This window comes from Mastomys coucha, chromosome X (genome assembly GCF_008632895.1).
Source record: "Mastomys coucha isolate ucsf_1 chromosome X, UCSF_Mcou_1, whole genome shotgun sequence".
Lineage (NCBI taxonomy): Eukaryota > Metazoa > Chordata > Mammalia > Rodentia > Muridae > Mastomys > Mastomys coucha.
Window position 1 is genome coordinate 131,733,946 of NC_045030.1, and position 18,314 is coordinate 131,752,259.

Genomic DNA, 18,314 nt, shown 5'->3' on the forward strand with positions numbered 1-18,314 from the left:
AGGTTCTGGCTATTATAAATAAGGCTGCTATGAACATGGTGGAACATGTGTCCTTGTTACATGTTGCTCCTGGGCATATACCCAAAAAATACTGCAACATAAAGTCATTTGTATGATATAAAATTATACACAGTATTCGGGTTTTACGGTAGTATCTACATAGTGTTCTTCCCTAGTTTGTGGTACAAAATTACGTATGGTGAAAATCATTGCTCTATTTTATTTTTCATTCTTGGACATTTGAAAAACATACATTAATCACTTAATGTCATGGATAAGAAGATTGAACTACTAATGAGCCTATTGCTGTCAATTCAGACAGAACAGGCTGTGGGGGAATGATAACTGCCCTCAGTGGACACACATTCATAAAAAGAATTAATTCTAACAATAGAAAGCTCATGGTTCTTTAAGTTATTTTTGCCTCTCACTTATGCTTCACAAATGATTCTCATTAATATGTTTATAGTAGAGCTTTCTGGTCATTTTAAAATACAGTCTTATAGACACCTTTCCCATATTACCTTATGCTTCATAGTCAGTTTTCAGGTGAATTTGCCACTTGGAAAAGGAACTTGAGCCTTGGTTTCAAAGGTGAAAGCCAAAATGCCATTCTCTCATTACTTTCTGTTTTCTTACTATGCCAAATCATGGTAGATACTCACATAATTTCCACAAAGATGGTTACTCACATTCTGTCCAAAAGTCTCTTGGAAAAAGAGAGAGAGAGAGAGAGAGCAAAGCAGTGCTGCCAGTGTGATGGAACTAAATAAACAACATGCAGAGCATTAAAGGAAACACGGGTAAGTTGGATGTTGCAAATTTGGCCTTATTACTTACAAGCTGCTTCCTAGCTTGGAAAAGTTTCGTAATTACTCACAGACCACTTTCATCATATAAACAATGAGCTATAGATATTTCTCCAAAAAAGTATACAAAAGGCCAATAAATACATTAAAAGATGGGTGCTATAATTAACAATCAACAAAGTGTAAATCAAAACATCAATACACATCTGCATAATAATTGTCGCCAAATATGCTTTGGTGTAGTTTATAAATATAGTCTTAACCTGGGAGTAAGGCTAATGTATATTTAAATTTTGCATATGATTATAAGACACTTCGTTTCCATGCACAAAAAGAGCTCTGGCCCACTGAGGGCCTATATCAAACTGTTTAATTTTCTTCACTAGTTGCAGATGTGTTTATAGTATACCCATTGCTATAATGATAATTTTCCATTTATAGCCAAGATGTTTAATTACATTTAACTTGTTGAGATGACAACTCCGTCATATATTGAGGCTTACTTTGTTGATGAGTTAATAATACACAAAAAGTGTGAGAGCATGGTTTGTGATGGGATCATGGAGTAGAGAACGAGACATTATTTAAAGCCTAGTTTGAAAAATCTGCTTTTCTCAATTATGGAAAAAAATGAAAGTACTCAAGATGGAAAGAGACTCATGCTAACTAACTGATTCAAGGAACGGGGGAGGGTAAATTTTAATAACACCTCATAGTTACACTGTGTGTTTTTACAAGGAATTCAAATAACTTTCAGGCACCATTTAATTAATTTCATTAATATTACTGTGAAGCAGGATGAGTATAAGATGCCACTAACCATTGGCACGTGCAATGATTAAAGCCTTTTATGTTGCCCACAGGCAGCTTAGTGAACATATGCAAGAGGGACCAGTTGCATCACTAGCAAATCACTGATTATTAACCTGGTCCTTATGAGTCAGCTCAGACTTATTATTACCCTGCTATTACTCTGTATGTGTGAATGTGCTACAAAGATTATGTACTCAGTTCTCATCATGTCTACTTTCCTTTTCAATGAAATAGTTTATTAACTTAAAAGCACCTGTTCTCATAAGTGACCATTTTGTTTATCAAACAAAACAAAATGTCACCTGTAAACTTTCCATACTAGTTCTTCATCTGTTTGTTTATTTACTTATTTATTTATTTATTTATTTATTTTTGCTTTCAATATTGGTTCCTGAGATTTCTACTTTTACAACCTTCTGATACATAAAGAACTCATGAAAAAGGAAAGTAAAGGACATCAAGTAAGGTGCTATTAGGTTGTAGTTTGCAGAACAAGAGATCTTACTTCCCTGTAATGTACAAAATTAGTTAAGTGTTAGTTTTTTCATTTGTCAAGGGCAAGACCATGGTTACATTATTCTATGAAACTCTTGACTCTGCTAAACGCTCTGTTTGACTTTCATCATGTCTGTTTATGCTGATAAATCTATTATTTATTGTTCATCTGTCTTTTTCAAGAAGATTATTTTAGTATAAGTAATCTACACTTCATAGTGTTTCAGCTCTACCCCATGGTCTTAATTCCAAACAGAAGGAAAGAGTGAATCTTATTCTTCAGGATTTTCAACAGATACTACATTTTAATCTTAAAAAGTAATAAAAATATTTTAAAAACAAATATTATATCTAATGACAAGAAAAAAAAACAAAGACAAATCAAAGTAAAATGCTTCAATGTTCCTATCGTCTATTTCAAAATGTCACTTAATATTTTCCTCTTTCTTTCTCTCTGTCTACGAGAGAGGGGAGTAGTCTTAGAATTTAAAGTGTCTACCTCTGCTCTCATTTCTATAATTCTCATAGGTTTTGATAGCAACAAATTATCACTTTCTGCACCTGCACTTACTAGGTTTCTCAGTAAATATACTAAATGGTCTCCCTCACTAAATAAATGAGAATTCATAGATGACAGCAGTGTTTGGAATGAGCATTATCACATAGGGTTCCAAGTTGTTAGTGCTGTTTTAAGCTTAGAAGGTGTGGCCTTTCTAGAGGAAGGTAAGCTTTGAGAGCTCAGAGCCTTCACCACTCTCTGTTTTGTTTTCCTACATTTTGGTTATGGTTGAGGGTATAAGCATTCACCATTGAGTTTCTGCTGCCATGTCTTGCTGACATGATCTACTCTTTTCCCTCTGGAACCATAAGTTCAAATAGACCCTTCCTTTTATGAGTTGTCTTGGCCATGGGGTTTTATAATAACAACAGAAAAGTAACTAATCCAACAATTAATGGAGTTGACATTGCGTGTAGCAGAGTAAGAAGACCCACACAATTTCTCCCAACAAGAATGGAAAGCTTAGTAATATACATCTTCACTTACCAACTTCTTCTTCATAGCCTACATGTTTTGTAATATAACAAGGTACACTGCTCCATCCTTTGTTGCCTGTCACCATTCATGTCCTTAAACATTGGAACATCTGTTTAGTTATGTCATATTCATTTCTTACGCCAGTGAAATGTACCCACTTCTACTACTCTAGCAAACGTCATAGCTCACTCGTATTTTCATTATTCTATTCAATAACTTTTTCTAATTCTTTTGACTCTTTGGAATTTTCAAATACTTTTTCTGCACCATCGAGGCACCTAAAATCTATAGGCACTCATTTCTTTGATTTTTTTCTTTTTTATTGTTATCTAAAAGCTATCACTTTAATGTAAGCTTCTTCACCTGTGCGCACTGCACCCCTTGGGTGTTCTCTCTTGCTGAAACTTAGTACTTCATATGCCCAAAGCCAGCTGCAACTTGTAGTTCACATTCCCAAATTTCAAAGATCCATCACTGAAGGGCAGAAAGCTGATAGGCAAAAGATGATGCCAGGTGAAACACCACATGGTATTTCTAAGGTTCTTCTCACACTGACTTAAAATCTCCAAAAGAAGGTCAAGAACACACTAGGCCAGTCGCTGCATTACCACTTGCTTACCTTGAGTGCTTAGATTTCTAGCTCAAGTGTTATCCTCCCAGCCATAGGCAAGGGCTTGGAAACTCATTGATTTCCAATAGTAATAAATATCCTGCAGTGTGAGTGGCACTGCAGCTGGCCTGTGAGCTTCCCAATGCTGCCACTGTGGGAACAGGCTTCCCTCATAGGCCTCTGTCTTCATGTCATTGGAACCAAGCTCACTTTGGTCAAAGGTATACTTGTACCACTCTACCTTCATCTCTGGATCGTCTTCAGGTACATACACATTCTTCAGGTAACTGTTTCCTGCTGGATCATTCATGATAAAGTGGACCTTCATGTTGCCCTCGATGATATGGTCCAATATCTAGCTAAATCACTGTAGTTACTCCAACTGGTCAAGATTCAAGCTGACATCCAGTTTTGAATGGGTTCTTGGTTACCAATTCTCAGATGTCTTTCAGCAGTTCTTCTAGAGTGGTGAGGTTGTCCCCAAGGACAGCCATTCCCAGTTCAAACTCAAGCTCTGGGATTTCCACACAAGTTTCAGACTTGAGGAGGTCTCTGGTCATATCTGAGGGAACTTGATGTAAAGGATGATCCTGGTACCCAAGGACTCTATTGCCTCTCCAGACTTCACCGCATTATTCTGATGCCCACAATTCTCATAGTTGGTGGCCATGACAATAACCTCTTTAAAGTGGGGAGATTTTGACAAGCTTCATGATGGTTTGAACTGGAGAATTGTACTCTGGGTAGTTTGTGTTGAAGTGGAGCACTTTGTTTCTAAGGTCATTCTCTTGTGATTTTTCAGCTTCTTCTGCTTGGAGCCCCAGCACCTCAGCTTGCTGTTGGGTCCGGCTGTGAGGTCTTAGCTGATCACCAAGTCATTTGCTTTAGGTCCTTCACTGTGCCAATGAATTCATCAATTCTTTCTGTTATGACACCTTCTATTGCCTGTTCTGTGGGCTGGTCCTGTTCCAGGCCAGAGGTTGCACGACTGATCAGACCTATAATAGTAGTTATTAGCTCCCTTCTAGCTGAAAGCTGGAATTTCAAAATACAGCTTGGGGATCCTTGTGGTGGCTGAGTCTATCTTCACAACTTTTCTGTTCATGTCTTCTTGGACCCTAACGGTTGAGGGGTAGCATACTCTGTGTTTCTGGATTCTGCCTGCTGACTGGATGTCCATGTTGTTTCAGCCACAGTGTTCACAGAAAAAGGAGCTCACAATTGTTTCTCTAAAGAAGGAGAGCTTGGTGAGTAGATGTCACCTCATGCCATTCCAGAAACAGTTCATGCACCATGATTGATAACAGTTTATGCACAATGACGGGTTTTGATAGGCTCTTCTTCCTCATCCTTGGTGCTGAGGGGCCAGAAGAAGGGCCCTATGGCTGATGACCCAGCCTCAGAGGGCAAGGGCCCCTTGGCTGCCCCTGGAGCCCGGGTTTCACAACCCCGCTGGCAGACACCTCCTCATGTGCTCAAGCATTAGTTTCTTAATTAATATTTCCTTTTTCTTTCAACTCCCTTGATGTATATCTTACTTGTAAACATAACTATCAGTCTCCTTTTCTGATATCTCTTCCTGTAAATCTAATATTTTGATTCTGTGTGAAGGCTTCAGAAGAGACTAATTTCTGACTCTTATTACTGAATGTGAATGGAATCAACAACCCTTACATGCTTAGCCCTACAGACTGATACAAGAAGGATAAATAGGTTTCACATTCTTGGGGAAAAGCTGCAAAAGTTCTCTAACTGAAAAATGATAAACACAAGCCCAGAGAAGACAAAAATCATTGGATGCTGAAAATCTTAAAAGGCCCTAAGACTTTCTGGTTGGACTGGGTAATGCAGGTCTTTCTTCTGTTCCAGTCTGTAAACATTGTATATTCCAACACAATGTTATAAGACACATAAACAAGAAAAGGCATATGTGACCTAATTAGACTACTCAGATAAATCTCTATAAGCTGGATCTGAATAAATGGACATGTGGGAAGTAAATGGAAAATAATTAAAATGACCATTGAGATACTGAATGAACACAGGCAAATTTTGTGTTCACTGCCAGTAAGAATGGATACAGGCTTACATTATCAAATAACAAGAGGCAATAGAGGGACAAATCAGTCAGAAAATAATAAAATAATAGTAATAAGCCCTTCCTATGGGTAATTATCGCTAGTCAGAATATAAGAATATGCGAACTTACAATTTAATAGGCTCATACTCCAAAGTAATATAGCTGAATAAGTAGTTGGTGTATTTTAGGTTGTGACCTTTTGAAACCCCATACAGATTTCTGTAGTAACTACAGTCATTTGCCAGCAACTTTCCCTCCATATCACCATAGATGGAGTGAGACAGGATGAAAAATATTATGTATAATATTCAAATGAAATTATGATTGATCCTAGATATTAGATAAAATATATTTTAATTCAAAATAACCCAAGGAAGAATATTGTATATAGTAAAATAGTTATTTCTGTAGTCCTACATGGCAGTTACAAATACATGTAAACCCAAGATCTAAACAATGAAACATAGAAGCCAAATGCTGGTGAAACTGTAGGAGAACTCAGCGTTATTTTCAATAATGCATAGAATACTGAGACAGAAGATCAGCAAAGAAACTTTCCTTCATCTTTCCTTTCTCTTTCCATCAATCAGAACTTTTAAATCAAATGTGAGTATCTTATAGATAGCATACATTGGTATCTATTTTTATTTTCACACAGTTTGTGGTTCTGGGGATTTAGCCAAGGATCTTATGTGTGCTAAGCAAAATTTCTACCTCTGAGCTCAATTGATAACTCAGTGTATTTTTTTCTGAATCCATTCAACTGTTCTATATACTTAAAGAAGTTTAATTAACCTTAAATTTTTAATTAGCTTCTTGGGAGTCTACAGAATAATGGGTTTCATAATGACATATCTAAACACAAATACCACCACACTTTGTTTATATTTGCCCCTGATTTTGTTTCGTTTCTCTCTTTTCCTGGTTCCATTCTACCTTCCAAATACCTTTTCCCATTTTCATGGCCTTCCTCCATCTTTGTCTCTATATCAACTCTTTTGATTTGAAGAATCAAAGTTTTAAAGTGAATCAAAGTGTTTTAAGAAAAGTTTCTCTTTTCTTAAAACACATGCACGTGTGCGCGCACACACACACACACACACAGAGAGAGAGAGAGAGAGAGAGAGAGAGAGAGAGAGAGAGAGAGAGAGAGAGAACTTAATGCTATAGCCCAAATGGCTCATCACAGTGGCATATATAAAGAGCTTTCTGTACAACACTGAAATACCATCCAACAGATGATACATTCTTTTAAAACTACAGCTGGAACCTTTCCCAGGTTGTCACATGCTATGTCCTAAGACAATTATTTACACATTTAAGAAGGTTCAAATTACTAGGTAACATTTCTTTCCATCATGGAATGAAATTAGAAATAAAAATATTTAAGCAAAGATAAAATTCATATGGGGAAATTAAAGAATACCTTCGAACAATGACTCGGTTAAAGAAGGAATGCAAAAGAGAAGGTAATATCTTGAAACAAAGGAGATAAAATCACAGCATATTAAAATTTATGAGATACAGAAAATATAATACTAAAAATTTTAGTTTTATGTTAAAAAAGCTTGTCCCATCAAGACCAGAATCCCATTTTTATGTCAAATGTAGAGTCAGGGGCTGAGAACATGTGACAAAAGTTAGTATAGTGAGTTAATATGATTAAATACATTACATGCATGCACTGAGATACCATAATGAAATCCCTTTGTACAGTTAATACACTGTAATAAAAAGAAAGCTTATAGTTTTTAATATCCCAATTAAACAAAAAAAAAATCTAGTAACAACCTAGTTTTATACTTCAAGATAAAAAACCATGCCTAAATACCCAATCTGAGGAGAGAAGGAAGAGGAGGAGGAAGAGCTAGTGGTGCAGGATAAAGAGGAGGGAAAGGAAATAAAAAAAATAAAATTGAAAAATATAAATGATACTAGGAGCTGTTTCATTATTAGGACATTGATACAACTGATAAGCTCTTAGTAGTTTAAGAGGAAGAAACCAGTTATGACTATAGATCAGAGGTATAGCTCTTGTCTAGAATGTGAGATTTAAAGCTGGACTCAGTCCTCAGTATGGAAGAATACACTTAAATAAATAAATGAATAAATAAAATTAGAAATAAAAGCATAGAATTAACTGATGACACACCTTTTTGTTACTTCTGTGGTTTTAAAATTGCATAGACAAAGATTTGAATAATTTGAATAATTTGACCTAAATAAACATGAACCAATAAAGCTAAAGCATAAATAAATAGAAACTTGGAACATACTATTGAATGTGACTACTACATCAATAATAAAATGTCACATAACTAAGAAAGTCCAGGATCCAATGGTAATACTCAATAATTCTAGCAAACATTTGCAGAATTATTAGGAATACTCTATATTTCTAGAATATTAAGTAGAGGAGACACTTCTAACATTCTACTAGACCAACATTACTCAACTAATAAGACCGGGCCAAGAATTTACTAGAAAGCTACAGTCTAATCAATATTCTTGATGATTATAAATGAAAAAGTCTTCAATAAAATACCAGCAACCTGAATTCAATTGCATGTTAAAAGGATTATACACCATGACCAATTTGGATTTACCCTGGAATGTACAGATGGCTCACCATATGAAAATCACATAAGCATCTTAATAGCTGTGGGTGAAGCTTTTGAAAAATCTCAACAACCTTTCATGATAAAAACATATGGAGCAAATTAGAAATGGAAAGAAATTACTTGAACAGAATAAAGGTCATATATGAAAAACTCATAGCTAAAATTATATACTGAATCTTAAGAAATTGAAAACTTTTCCTATGAGATAAGGAAGAGGATAAGGACCCTCAGTCTGATATTTCTCCTAAACAGAGTACATGAAGTCATAACTAATATAGCCAATCAAGAAAGGGAAATAAAGATACATCCAAACCTGATAAGAATATACAAGTTTCTTCATTCTCATAAGACATGGTCTTCTTGGTAGAATACTTATAGGTTAAAAAAAAAAAGATGTTAGATCACATACCTTAAACAAAGCTTCAAGACATGGAATAAATATGAAAAATAAAAGCATTTGTGCTTTTACAGTCTATCATTGAACAATCTACAAAGAAATTCTCATTTTAAATAATAGCGTAAGAATAATAAAATGCTCTGAAACCCATTGTGTTAACTAGGTAAAAGATGGACACTGGAAACTATAAAACACCCTTGAAAATAAAAAGACACAACTATGGGATGAGGTTTGATTCCTATCTCCTATCTGACAGCTTACAACCATCTACAACTCTAGTTCTAGGGAATCTAAAACATTCTTGTGCCCTTCATGGACACCAGACACAAGCATGGTGCACATGCACAAATACAATCAAAACACATACACACACACACACACACACCACATTCTATTTTATCCTCCTTTTCCAGTCCCCTGCATACTGTATCCAAAACTATATATTCTGTTTCCCATTCTTAGAGAGATCTGTCTTCCCAATCCCCTCACTCTATAACTAACCTTTGTGGTTTTACAGATTGTACAATGGATATCATTGTATTAACTTCTAATATCTTCATATAAGTAAATAAATACCACATTTATATTTCTGGTTTGGGTTACCTCATGCAGGATGATTTTTTTCTAGTTCCATCCATTTGCCTGCAAATATAATAATGTCTTTCTTTTTTAACAGCTGAGTAATACTCCATTGTGTAAATGTACCACAATTTCTTTATCCATTCTTCTGTTGAGAAACATCTAATTAGGTTCCAGTTTCTGGCTATTATGAATATAGCAGCAATTAACATAGTTGAGCAAGTGTCTCTATGGTAGGATGAAATATCATTTGGGTATATGCTCAAGAGAGGTATTGTTGGATCTTGAGGTTGGTTGGTTCTCATCTTCCTAAGGAACTACTACATTGATTTCTGTAATGGCTGTCTGAGTTTGCACTCCCACCAGCAATGGATGAGTATTTCCCTTAATCCATATCCTCACTAGCATGAGCCGTCACTTCAATATTTGCCATTCTTACATGTATAAGGTTAAATCTCAAAGTAGTTTTAGTTTGTCTTTCCCTGATGGTCAAGGATGTTGAACATTTAATTTTTTCTCAACCATTTGAGTTTCATGGATAGAGAATTTTCTGCTTAGATCTGTACCTCATGTCTAGTAATTTTAGTTCTTTTTATATTTTGGATATTAGCCCTCTCTTGGATGTGTAGTTGGTAAAAGAAAAATATATTTTTTTCCATTTGGTAGGCTTCTGCTTTGTCAAATGACATTGTATTTTGCTGTACTGAAGATTTTCAGTTTCATGAGGTTCCATTAATTAATTATTGATCTTAGTGTCCATGCTAACAGTGTCCCTGTTCAGAAAATCTTTTTCTATGCCAGTACATTTGCAAACTGGTCTCTTTGCCTCTAGTTCTATGGGGTTATCACTGCATAGCAAAATGAAAATGTGAATTATATCGTCTGTCTCTTCTACTTTACTAGCATTAGTAATTATCCTTTTCTTTTCTTTTATTTATTCATTATTCTCTCATACAGTATATCCTAACCTCAGTTCCCCTCCCTCCTCTCATCCTATTTTCTCCCTTTCAGTTAGCTAGTCTCATTCTCTTCTTGCATGCAACATTCCAGTTATAGCCAAGTTTTTGCTTGTGTTCATGTGCCCACTCGACCCCTCTCTCATTCACACCTTCTCTAGCTTATGATCAACTACCACTGACCCCCAGTTGCAGAAATAATTTATTCTTACTCCGTCTTTTGGATTCTTCTGTCTCAGTATGTTGGGCATTTACTTATTGGTACATCTGTCTTCCTTTATTAGACTTTGGTCTTTACAATTAGGGATGTTGTTTATTTCATTCCTAGCAGTAAGTACAGTGTCTGAGGTTCAATAATTTGTGTTTCATGTATATATATATATACATACACACACAAATGTGTATGAATAAATACACAAATACATGAATTCATGAGAAGCACAGGTAAGATTTCTGCTTTTCTGTGATAACTAAAATTATCCAACAACATCCCTCACTGCAACCTTGCAAATAAATTATTTTGTATTTTCAAACTCCAACTTTAGAGAGGATTACATTTGAAGCTTTCAAGAAGTATATTATGGCTGAATATTTCTGTTAGTTGGTAGAGTGCCAGAATTCATGAGGCATTCATGAAGTCTACAACTTCAAACCCAGTGTTATATACATTGACTATGGTAGCACCACACCCATGATCCTAGCCCTCAACTTTGGCAAAGTAGGAAAGAAATTTTGAAGTTCAAGGTCATCTTTGGTTACTAGCAAGGGCTACATCCAGTGTTAGCTGTCTAAAGAGATTAAGAAGAAGAAGAAAAAAAAACATGTTAGATAGGATGGAAACTTGATGGGTTTATTGGTAAGTATGATTATAGCTAATATTTTTTAAAACCAAAAGTCACAATAGCTTAATAGAAAATATTTACTCTTTATAACATAAAGTCTGGTTGGATATTCAAATAACTTTCTATGTAGCACCAGCTTTTTTTAACATTATCACATAATCTTTCAAAATCTCCTCCAGGAATTACAACCGAAGTTTTCCAGTAAGGACTACTTGTAGGCACTATCAGACAAGTTAAGTTGCTAGAAGAGGCTCAAACTGGTCAAGCAGTTGGAAAGAAACAGAGAACATCTGACTGCCACCCCACCCCAAAATTAAGAGATTGATCTATTGAAAATAGCTGAACTATTTGAGGAGGCGCAGACCACCTGGGCTGCCTGAAAGAGAAAATCTCTGACCTTTTGAGCTTTCTGCAAGTTGTTTATGTGCTCCAGGTTTCAGGCTTTTGTGAGCTGTCCTCCATGCTAGAGTGAGCCTTGGTGATGCAGCTTTCTGTGAATCATTTTGGTCTCTGGAAATTACCCATCAAATATTTTCCTCTTAGAAACCCCAATAAAATTCACAGGTACACACACACACACACACACACACACACACACACACACACACACAACTTTAGAAAGCAGAGGAACACAGAAACTTAGATGAGTTTTAGTTTTAATGTAGCAATTAGAATTACTTCTGGGAGCATTCTTAAGAGTCTTGTATTGAACAAAGACTCCTATAACAATCAAGAATCACTCTAGAGAGCAGCCTGTTTCATTACTGTACAACTTTTCACTGCAAAGTTTTTCTTTATGTTCAGCTATAATCTTTTCCGGTAAGATAGAATCCACTTAGTTCCTCCAATAGCTGAATATGCTAACATATAATATAATATTAAGAACATTATCTCTTCTCTTTTCTGGATGTATTCTAAAAAAGAATATCAGTGTGATTCTCAAAATATGAGTCCATATACCAAAGATGCATAATTCCCTTAGAACATAGGACAACTGACTTCCTATATTCCCGGTTCTGTGGAAGTGAGATCACCCATCTGCAAGCACTTTTTACAGTATAAAACAGCACATTCATAGAAGGTATCATTATCCTTATAAATGTAGCTTGAAATTGTGTGAGCTTATTCAGCAGCCACATCACACTGTTGGCTCGTCTTTTAAACTTGTGGTTAGATAAACTCCTCAATCGTTTTCACAGGAGTTACTATGTGAAAGAGCCCATAATCATTTGTTCCGTGGTCAGTGATAAATAAATCACTCACTTTTCTGTCTTTAAGAAAAATAGGACTAATAGTGTCTAGATATCAGGGATATACCAGCCTAAATTTTTGACAAGTTTTAGGTCCCATAAACCAACACAAACCACTTTAACCAAAATTGATGTTTTTAAAGTGTAAATTCAGTTAACTAAGCATATTTTCTTCTCTGCATCACACTGAATACTTGATTTTTATCCACTTGTGGCATTGGGGTGAGGACAGCCTTAAAACTTTTGATTTCTTCTTTAGTAATTAATGATCTTGTTTTCATTAACTGCTTTCTATAGCAAGAATTGAACACTTTTTCTCAAGAAATTTTGCAAGTAGTGTGAACAATTTAAATTATACAAAAGTATAGAAAGTGTAAATAATAGAAAGCTTGATACTGCATAGTTAATGCAGTTAAGTAGAGATTTGAAAAAATATAGACCTTTTCTACTATATTCTTCTTCTTCTAGGAACGTTTTGGATCATTTACTTCTCAAGCCCATTAATCAGAGCCCATCTGCTAAATTCAGGATTAGTGGACCATAATGAAAGGATCAGGTTTTTTTTATTGCAGTCACTTTAATTGCTTAGTCTATTTGTACTCTTCCATAGGGAATTGTTGATGGTATTTTCAAATATTGAACCTTTGAAAAACTTCCCAATTAATTAATTGTATTACTTCAATCAGGCAAAGGCTACTGCATTACACAATGTTTTATTAACTCCCCTTGGTCTTGGTAGACTAGAATTTCCAGTTTTCTATGTAAGAGAAAAAAAATGACCAGCTTTCTACCTGGATAATGAAAAGTACCCAGCAGTTTTTGCTAGGTCTAGGTTTAGTGTCTTTTGAGATGGTCACCAAAGGAAAACAATGCTGCGTCATCTGTAGGTCTGTCCTATGCAGTTGGACTCGCTGCCTTTTACTCCCAGGTGCCCTCCATTACTCTATGTGCCAACTTCTTAGAGCATCTTTCAAAAAGGGCTACAAGTTGAGTAGCCAAAAATGATACAAGCGTATTGTATTTTTGAGACCAGTTATCTAAAAGCACTCTCTTAGTGGTGTTGGTTTATTGTGACAGCACCAAAGGAGAATGAAATTTATGTTTTCTCCAAACTTTTGGCAGTCTCTGGCCATCTTCAGTATGTCTTGGGGTTCTATCTTTCTGTATGTAGTATTTCTGTCTGTAAATTTTCATCTTCTTATAACAATCCGTTGGATTCTAGGATTCACTTTATTGTAGCTTAACATCATTCAAATACTGAAAAGACTCTTTTTCCAAAAACAAATATTATGTTCACAGGCATGATGATTAAGCACACAGCTTACAAAGGGCGCATTGTTCCATCCATAATGACATGCCTACTTACATTTAGGCTCAAAGGATAGTTAATATAGTAGGGTGAGACATAAAAAGTTTATTTCCAGAGGAGAAAGTTTGACAAACCAATCTGAGCACCTGGGAGCCTGCATATGTGAATTTCCATGTAATTTAAATTGTTGGAGAAACACACCAGTAGACAAACATAGGCAGGTCTCAAGCAGCTCAAACACTTCAAGGGAAGTGTTTTTGTCCATTTGAGCTTTAATCTTGAGGCTGAATCTACACGTCCTGTTTTCCAAGTTCAGGAATAGAAATCCCTGTATACATATGAAGAGCCTTTTGAAACTGAGTTCATTTCAAGTACTGTTTTGTTTCTTTTTCTTCCATTTCCTGAGGACATAAGAAATTACTAATTTTAGTTGTCTTCCTTGATGGAAATATTTTTTTAGGACTTGTAAATTCTAAAGTCTAAATTATAAAGTATTTATACAATCAATCTGTATTTATGAAGAAATATCAATTTATAATTAAAAATAATAAAAATCTTTTGTTTTTCCACAGTACTGAGGAGAGCAAATACTGAGCAATGAAATATTAGGGGTATATGTGCAAATGACAGAAGTACTATTGTGAGCCATTGTACCTTGAGTTACTATCCATACTTAACCAGCCTTTCCTCTTTAAAAAAACAATTGAGAGAAAATGGGGTATTTGGAGAAGTAAGTTGGTAGTCAATAATTATAAATTGAGTTTTAAGATTCTTTTTATATAACAAGTGACACCACCTGGATTATATTTAGTTTTGACATATGATGCAACTTGTGTACTCTTTCTAGTATCTCATACATGGAAATGAAGATGTCTTGTGTCCACAGAGAGGGAAACACATAGGTCAGCTAATAAGGAATCAAGAAGTACTGAATAAATTAGCATATTGTTATTTTGTGCCAATTAATAAAGAAGGAACATTCATATTATGATCCTTAGGTTGTTAGTGCTAGTAGAGTGATATGGCATAATTTAATCTTTGGTCTGTATAGAGCTGTGAAGTAAGTTCTCACACTCCTTTCTTTTCCTGAAGATCATTTTTTTTTATGCCACCAAACTTGACCTTTGTAAAAGTACTGTAATTTGCATATATTTAATTAGTAATTCATACAATATATGATTTAAGAAATGATTTATTAGGTTGAAATCATGCAACAAAATTTATTGAGCTCTAACTATAAAACACTTTTCTGAACCCTGGGTATATAAGTAATGCATTTTTTTTCTCCTTATGACTTTTATTGTCCCAGCAAAGGAGAGAATAAGAAAATTAACTTAGTATTTTGCATGAATGTAACATTACAAATTATTATTAAGTGTTTAAGTAGAAATAAAGAATGTCTATCTATGTGTGGATGGGTCAAGATGCCTGGATTCAGTACAAAAGCATAAACTTTAAGGATGGGTAAGAAATGTCATATGAAAAAAAAGGAGACATATATATTTCATAAACGGACATAGCATATATTAAGGTCTTACAAAAGCAGAAAGGGCCAACCATTTTTTGCATGTCTTAAGTCTAATGTAGCTAGAGCATTATAATTTGCAATGATCCAGATAAAGGTGGCATATAGCAAGGCGAGATATATAAATTATGATTATGTCATGCAGAATCTCAAAGAAGCACTCCTACCAAAGATGGCTGATAATGCTATTTATATATACCTTTATTTTTAACGTTTTATCTTCAAATTATTTCACACCTGACAAAATGGTTGCCAAAGTAGCACACAGAGTTCCTGTACATTCTTCCACACAGCTGTGTTTCTGAGGGCTCTAGTTAAACAATATTGTATAATTTCTGACAAATGAGAAAGGCAACACGAAGTGATCTGTTAAGGAAAAGAAAGGTATGGTTGTTCCCATGTGGTAAGATTAAGAACACTCATTTAAAATTCAACTTCTATGTCTCGGCTATAGGGTTATAAGCTAGAAATGAACTGTAGAAATGCAGTTCCTGTCTAATAATCTTGCAATGTAGCAGATTTTGTGATAGATTGTGCATAGTTAGGTGAGAGTGATAATATATTATTAAAAACTGCCCCATGACATATTATTACTTTATAAATTCACCTCTCCCAGATTTAGAGGTTTGAAAATAATAATTCAGTAATTGACCTGATTCTGCTAGCATTTAGTTGGTTCTTTTTCTGTGAATAAATTTGATTATGGTCAAAACATAGTGTCACTGAAAATTCTGGGGTTTTGGTGTTCATCTTACACAGATACAATTTAAGTGGCTTCTCTATCTATGTCCAACATATATTTTAGTATTATCCATTCTTTGAAGTGGAGATCTATTTAGCTGAAAGGCTTTCTGCTAATGCAGATGATGGCAATTCTGTCAAGGACTAGGCTTAAATAGGTAGAACACTGCTCCAGTATATTGGTCAAAGGACGTCGCAAGTCCAGCACAGACTTAGGAGGCAAAATGGCCCCCACCTTTCAAAAGAAGGAATTACATGCATACAATGGTCAGTAGCGACCCTTGCAAAACTCTATTATGAAAAAGTCTGGAAGGACATTAGGATTAGAAATTGTATGATCAAATGAGAAGTCCAGATGTTTCAAAGTAGGGCACTGTCAAGAGAACTTATGGTCCACTCACGTTGTTTTTCATGTGAAAAAACTCAAGCCTCAAAAGAAAAGGCACAACCACCACATAAATCCACAGAACACACAATATCCTAAGTAGTTATTCTCAACCAGTGCTTTTTATGATACATTCTTTTACCTCTCCTTTCCTAAAATAGCACAGATCAATATACTTGGGGATTTTTCTTCATTCCACATTTTCTAAGTAGCATTTGAATGTCATATAGCTTCTTTCCAAGGAATATAACAAACTTTACATTATCTGTTGAAGAAAAAAGTAGATGCCACACCATCTTAGGAAACCAAGAAAGACATTGGGCTGTGGCTATGTTTTATTTTGAGTGTCTGCTTCCCAAATGGATTCATACAGTGCCATTTTATGTTTGCTTATTCTATCTGTCAAGAGAATGACTAACTTGCAGTTGCATGCCTCATATAGTCTGTAAATTACAAATAGCAACATTCAGCTCTACTCCTTTGACCTTTTCAACACTGTATAATTTTTAGGGTATGCCAGTGCACATTGCTTCTTGTTTACAGCCTTGGTGAACTGTGAAAAAGAGGTGGGATGGCCATCAAATCAAAATATACAATACCGAGAAGGTCAAAATAATGCATCATAAAACCAATTCTCAAAGCAAGGTTTAAAATCAAGATAAATCTGCTTTATTACTGTCTCTTCCCTCCCATCTTACCCATGGAGATTGAGCATGAGGACACATGTTTGTAACACCAGTCCTCAGAAGGCAGAGTCAGAAATACTGCAAAATAATAATGAGCCTGTTCTACACAGTGAGTTTGAAGACAGCTAGTATTGTGTAATGTGGTTCCATTTCAAAGAAAGAAGTAGTAAGGGAGAGATTATGTACATGTTAATGATGAGACAGGAGATACCAGTGAACGATATGATGAGTGAAATTGTACCATGTGTTTAAATGCATTTTGAGATGAATTTTACTATGTTTGAGTATACCCAAGATCCATCTCAATATGAACTGCTATCCAACTTGTCAGCTCTGAAAACATATATTTACTGAGGTTATATTTACATAGTTAGGAATAAATCTACCTAATAATCAAAGGAAAAGACATTCATGAATTTGGAAGAGAAATAGGTGAGAAACATGGAAGGATTTGGATGAGATAAAGGAAAGGAAGAAATTATGTTATACTATATTATATTATATTATGTTCTCAAAAAGTGAAATATTTTAAAAATAGTTAATATTACTATCTCATATGTTCCATCCTTACCACAATTTCCCCTCCCTCCACTTCTCCCAACTCTCCCACTTCCCCTCTCCAGTAGATCCATGGTTCCTCAGTTTCCTTTCAGAAAATCTCAAGCATTTCAAGGATATCAGCTGAACACAGAATAAAAAGTTACAGTGAGATCAGAAACATCATAAATTTCTATTTCTGGTTTCAAAAAGGTTTGCTTAAAATTCGATTTATTTCAATATAACTATTGAAATCCCACTTAGCTATACAGGTTGGGGATTAGAAATCAATGTTCAGATTTTAAAGAAGGTAAAAAAAAAAAATTAGGATAGCAGTGGCATTCTATACTTAGTAGAGGAACCATGTCTACAAAATCAGTATAAAATTGAAGTTACACAACCAATTGAGAAGAACCAGCTTATTGAGGAAGACCCCTATTGATAATTGAATACTTGTAGAACAAAAATATAAGTGCTTTAATATATAGTGGGCTTTTGAAAACCCAATTCTAGCCAGGAATAGTAGTGCTTTCTGGTAATCCCAATATTTGTGAAACCACTGTAGGAAGATCAAATTGAAGTCCAGATAGATGTTTTCTCAGAAACACACACCACTACCATGACAAGGACAAGCCTAAAACAA

The 18,314-nt window shown here is 35.0% G+C and overlaps 1 protein-coding gene and 1 pseudogene across 2 annotated transcripts in view; one reads left to right on the forward strand and one right to left on the reverse strand.

Annotated features, from left to right (window-relative positions):
• The window catches only part of Il1rapl2 (interleukin 1 receptor accessory protein like 2), a 1,196,863-nt gene that overhangs the window by 906,021 nt on the left and 272,528 nt on the right, over window positions 1-18,314 (forward strand). The gene's annotated exons all lie outside the window — the stretch shown is intronic.
• LOC116090858 lies at window positions 3,795-6,819 on the reverse strand (annotated as a pseudogene).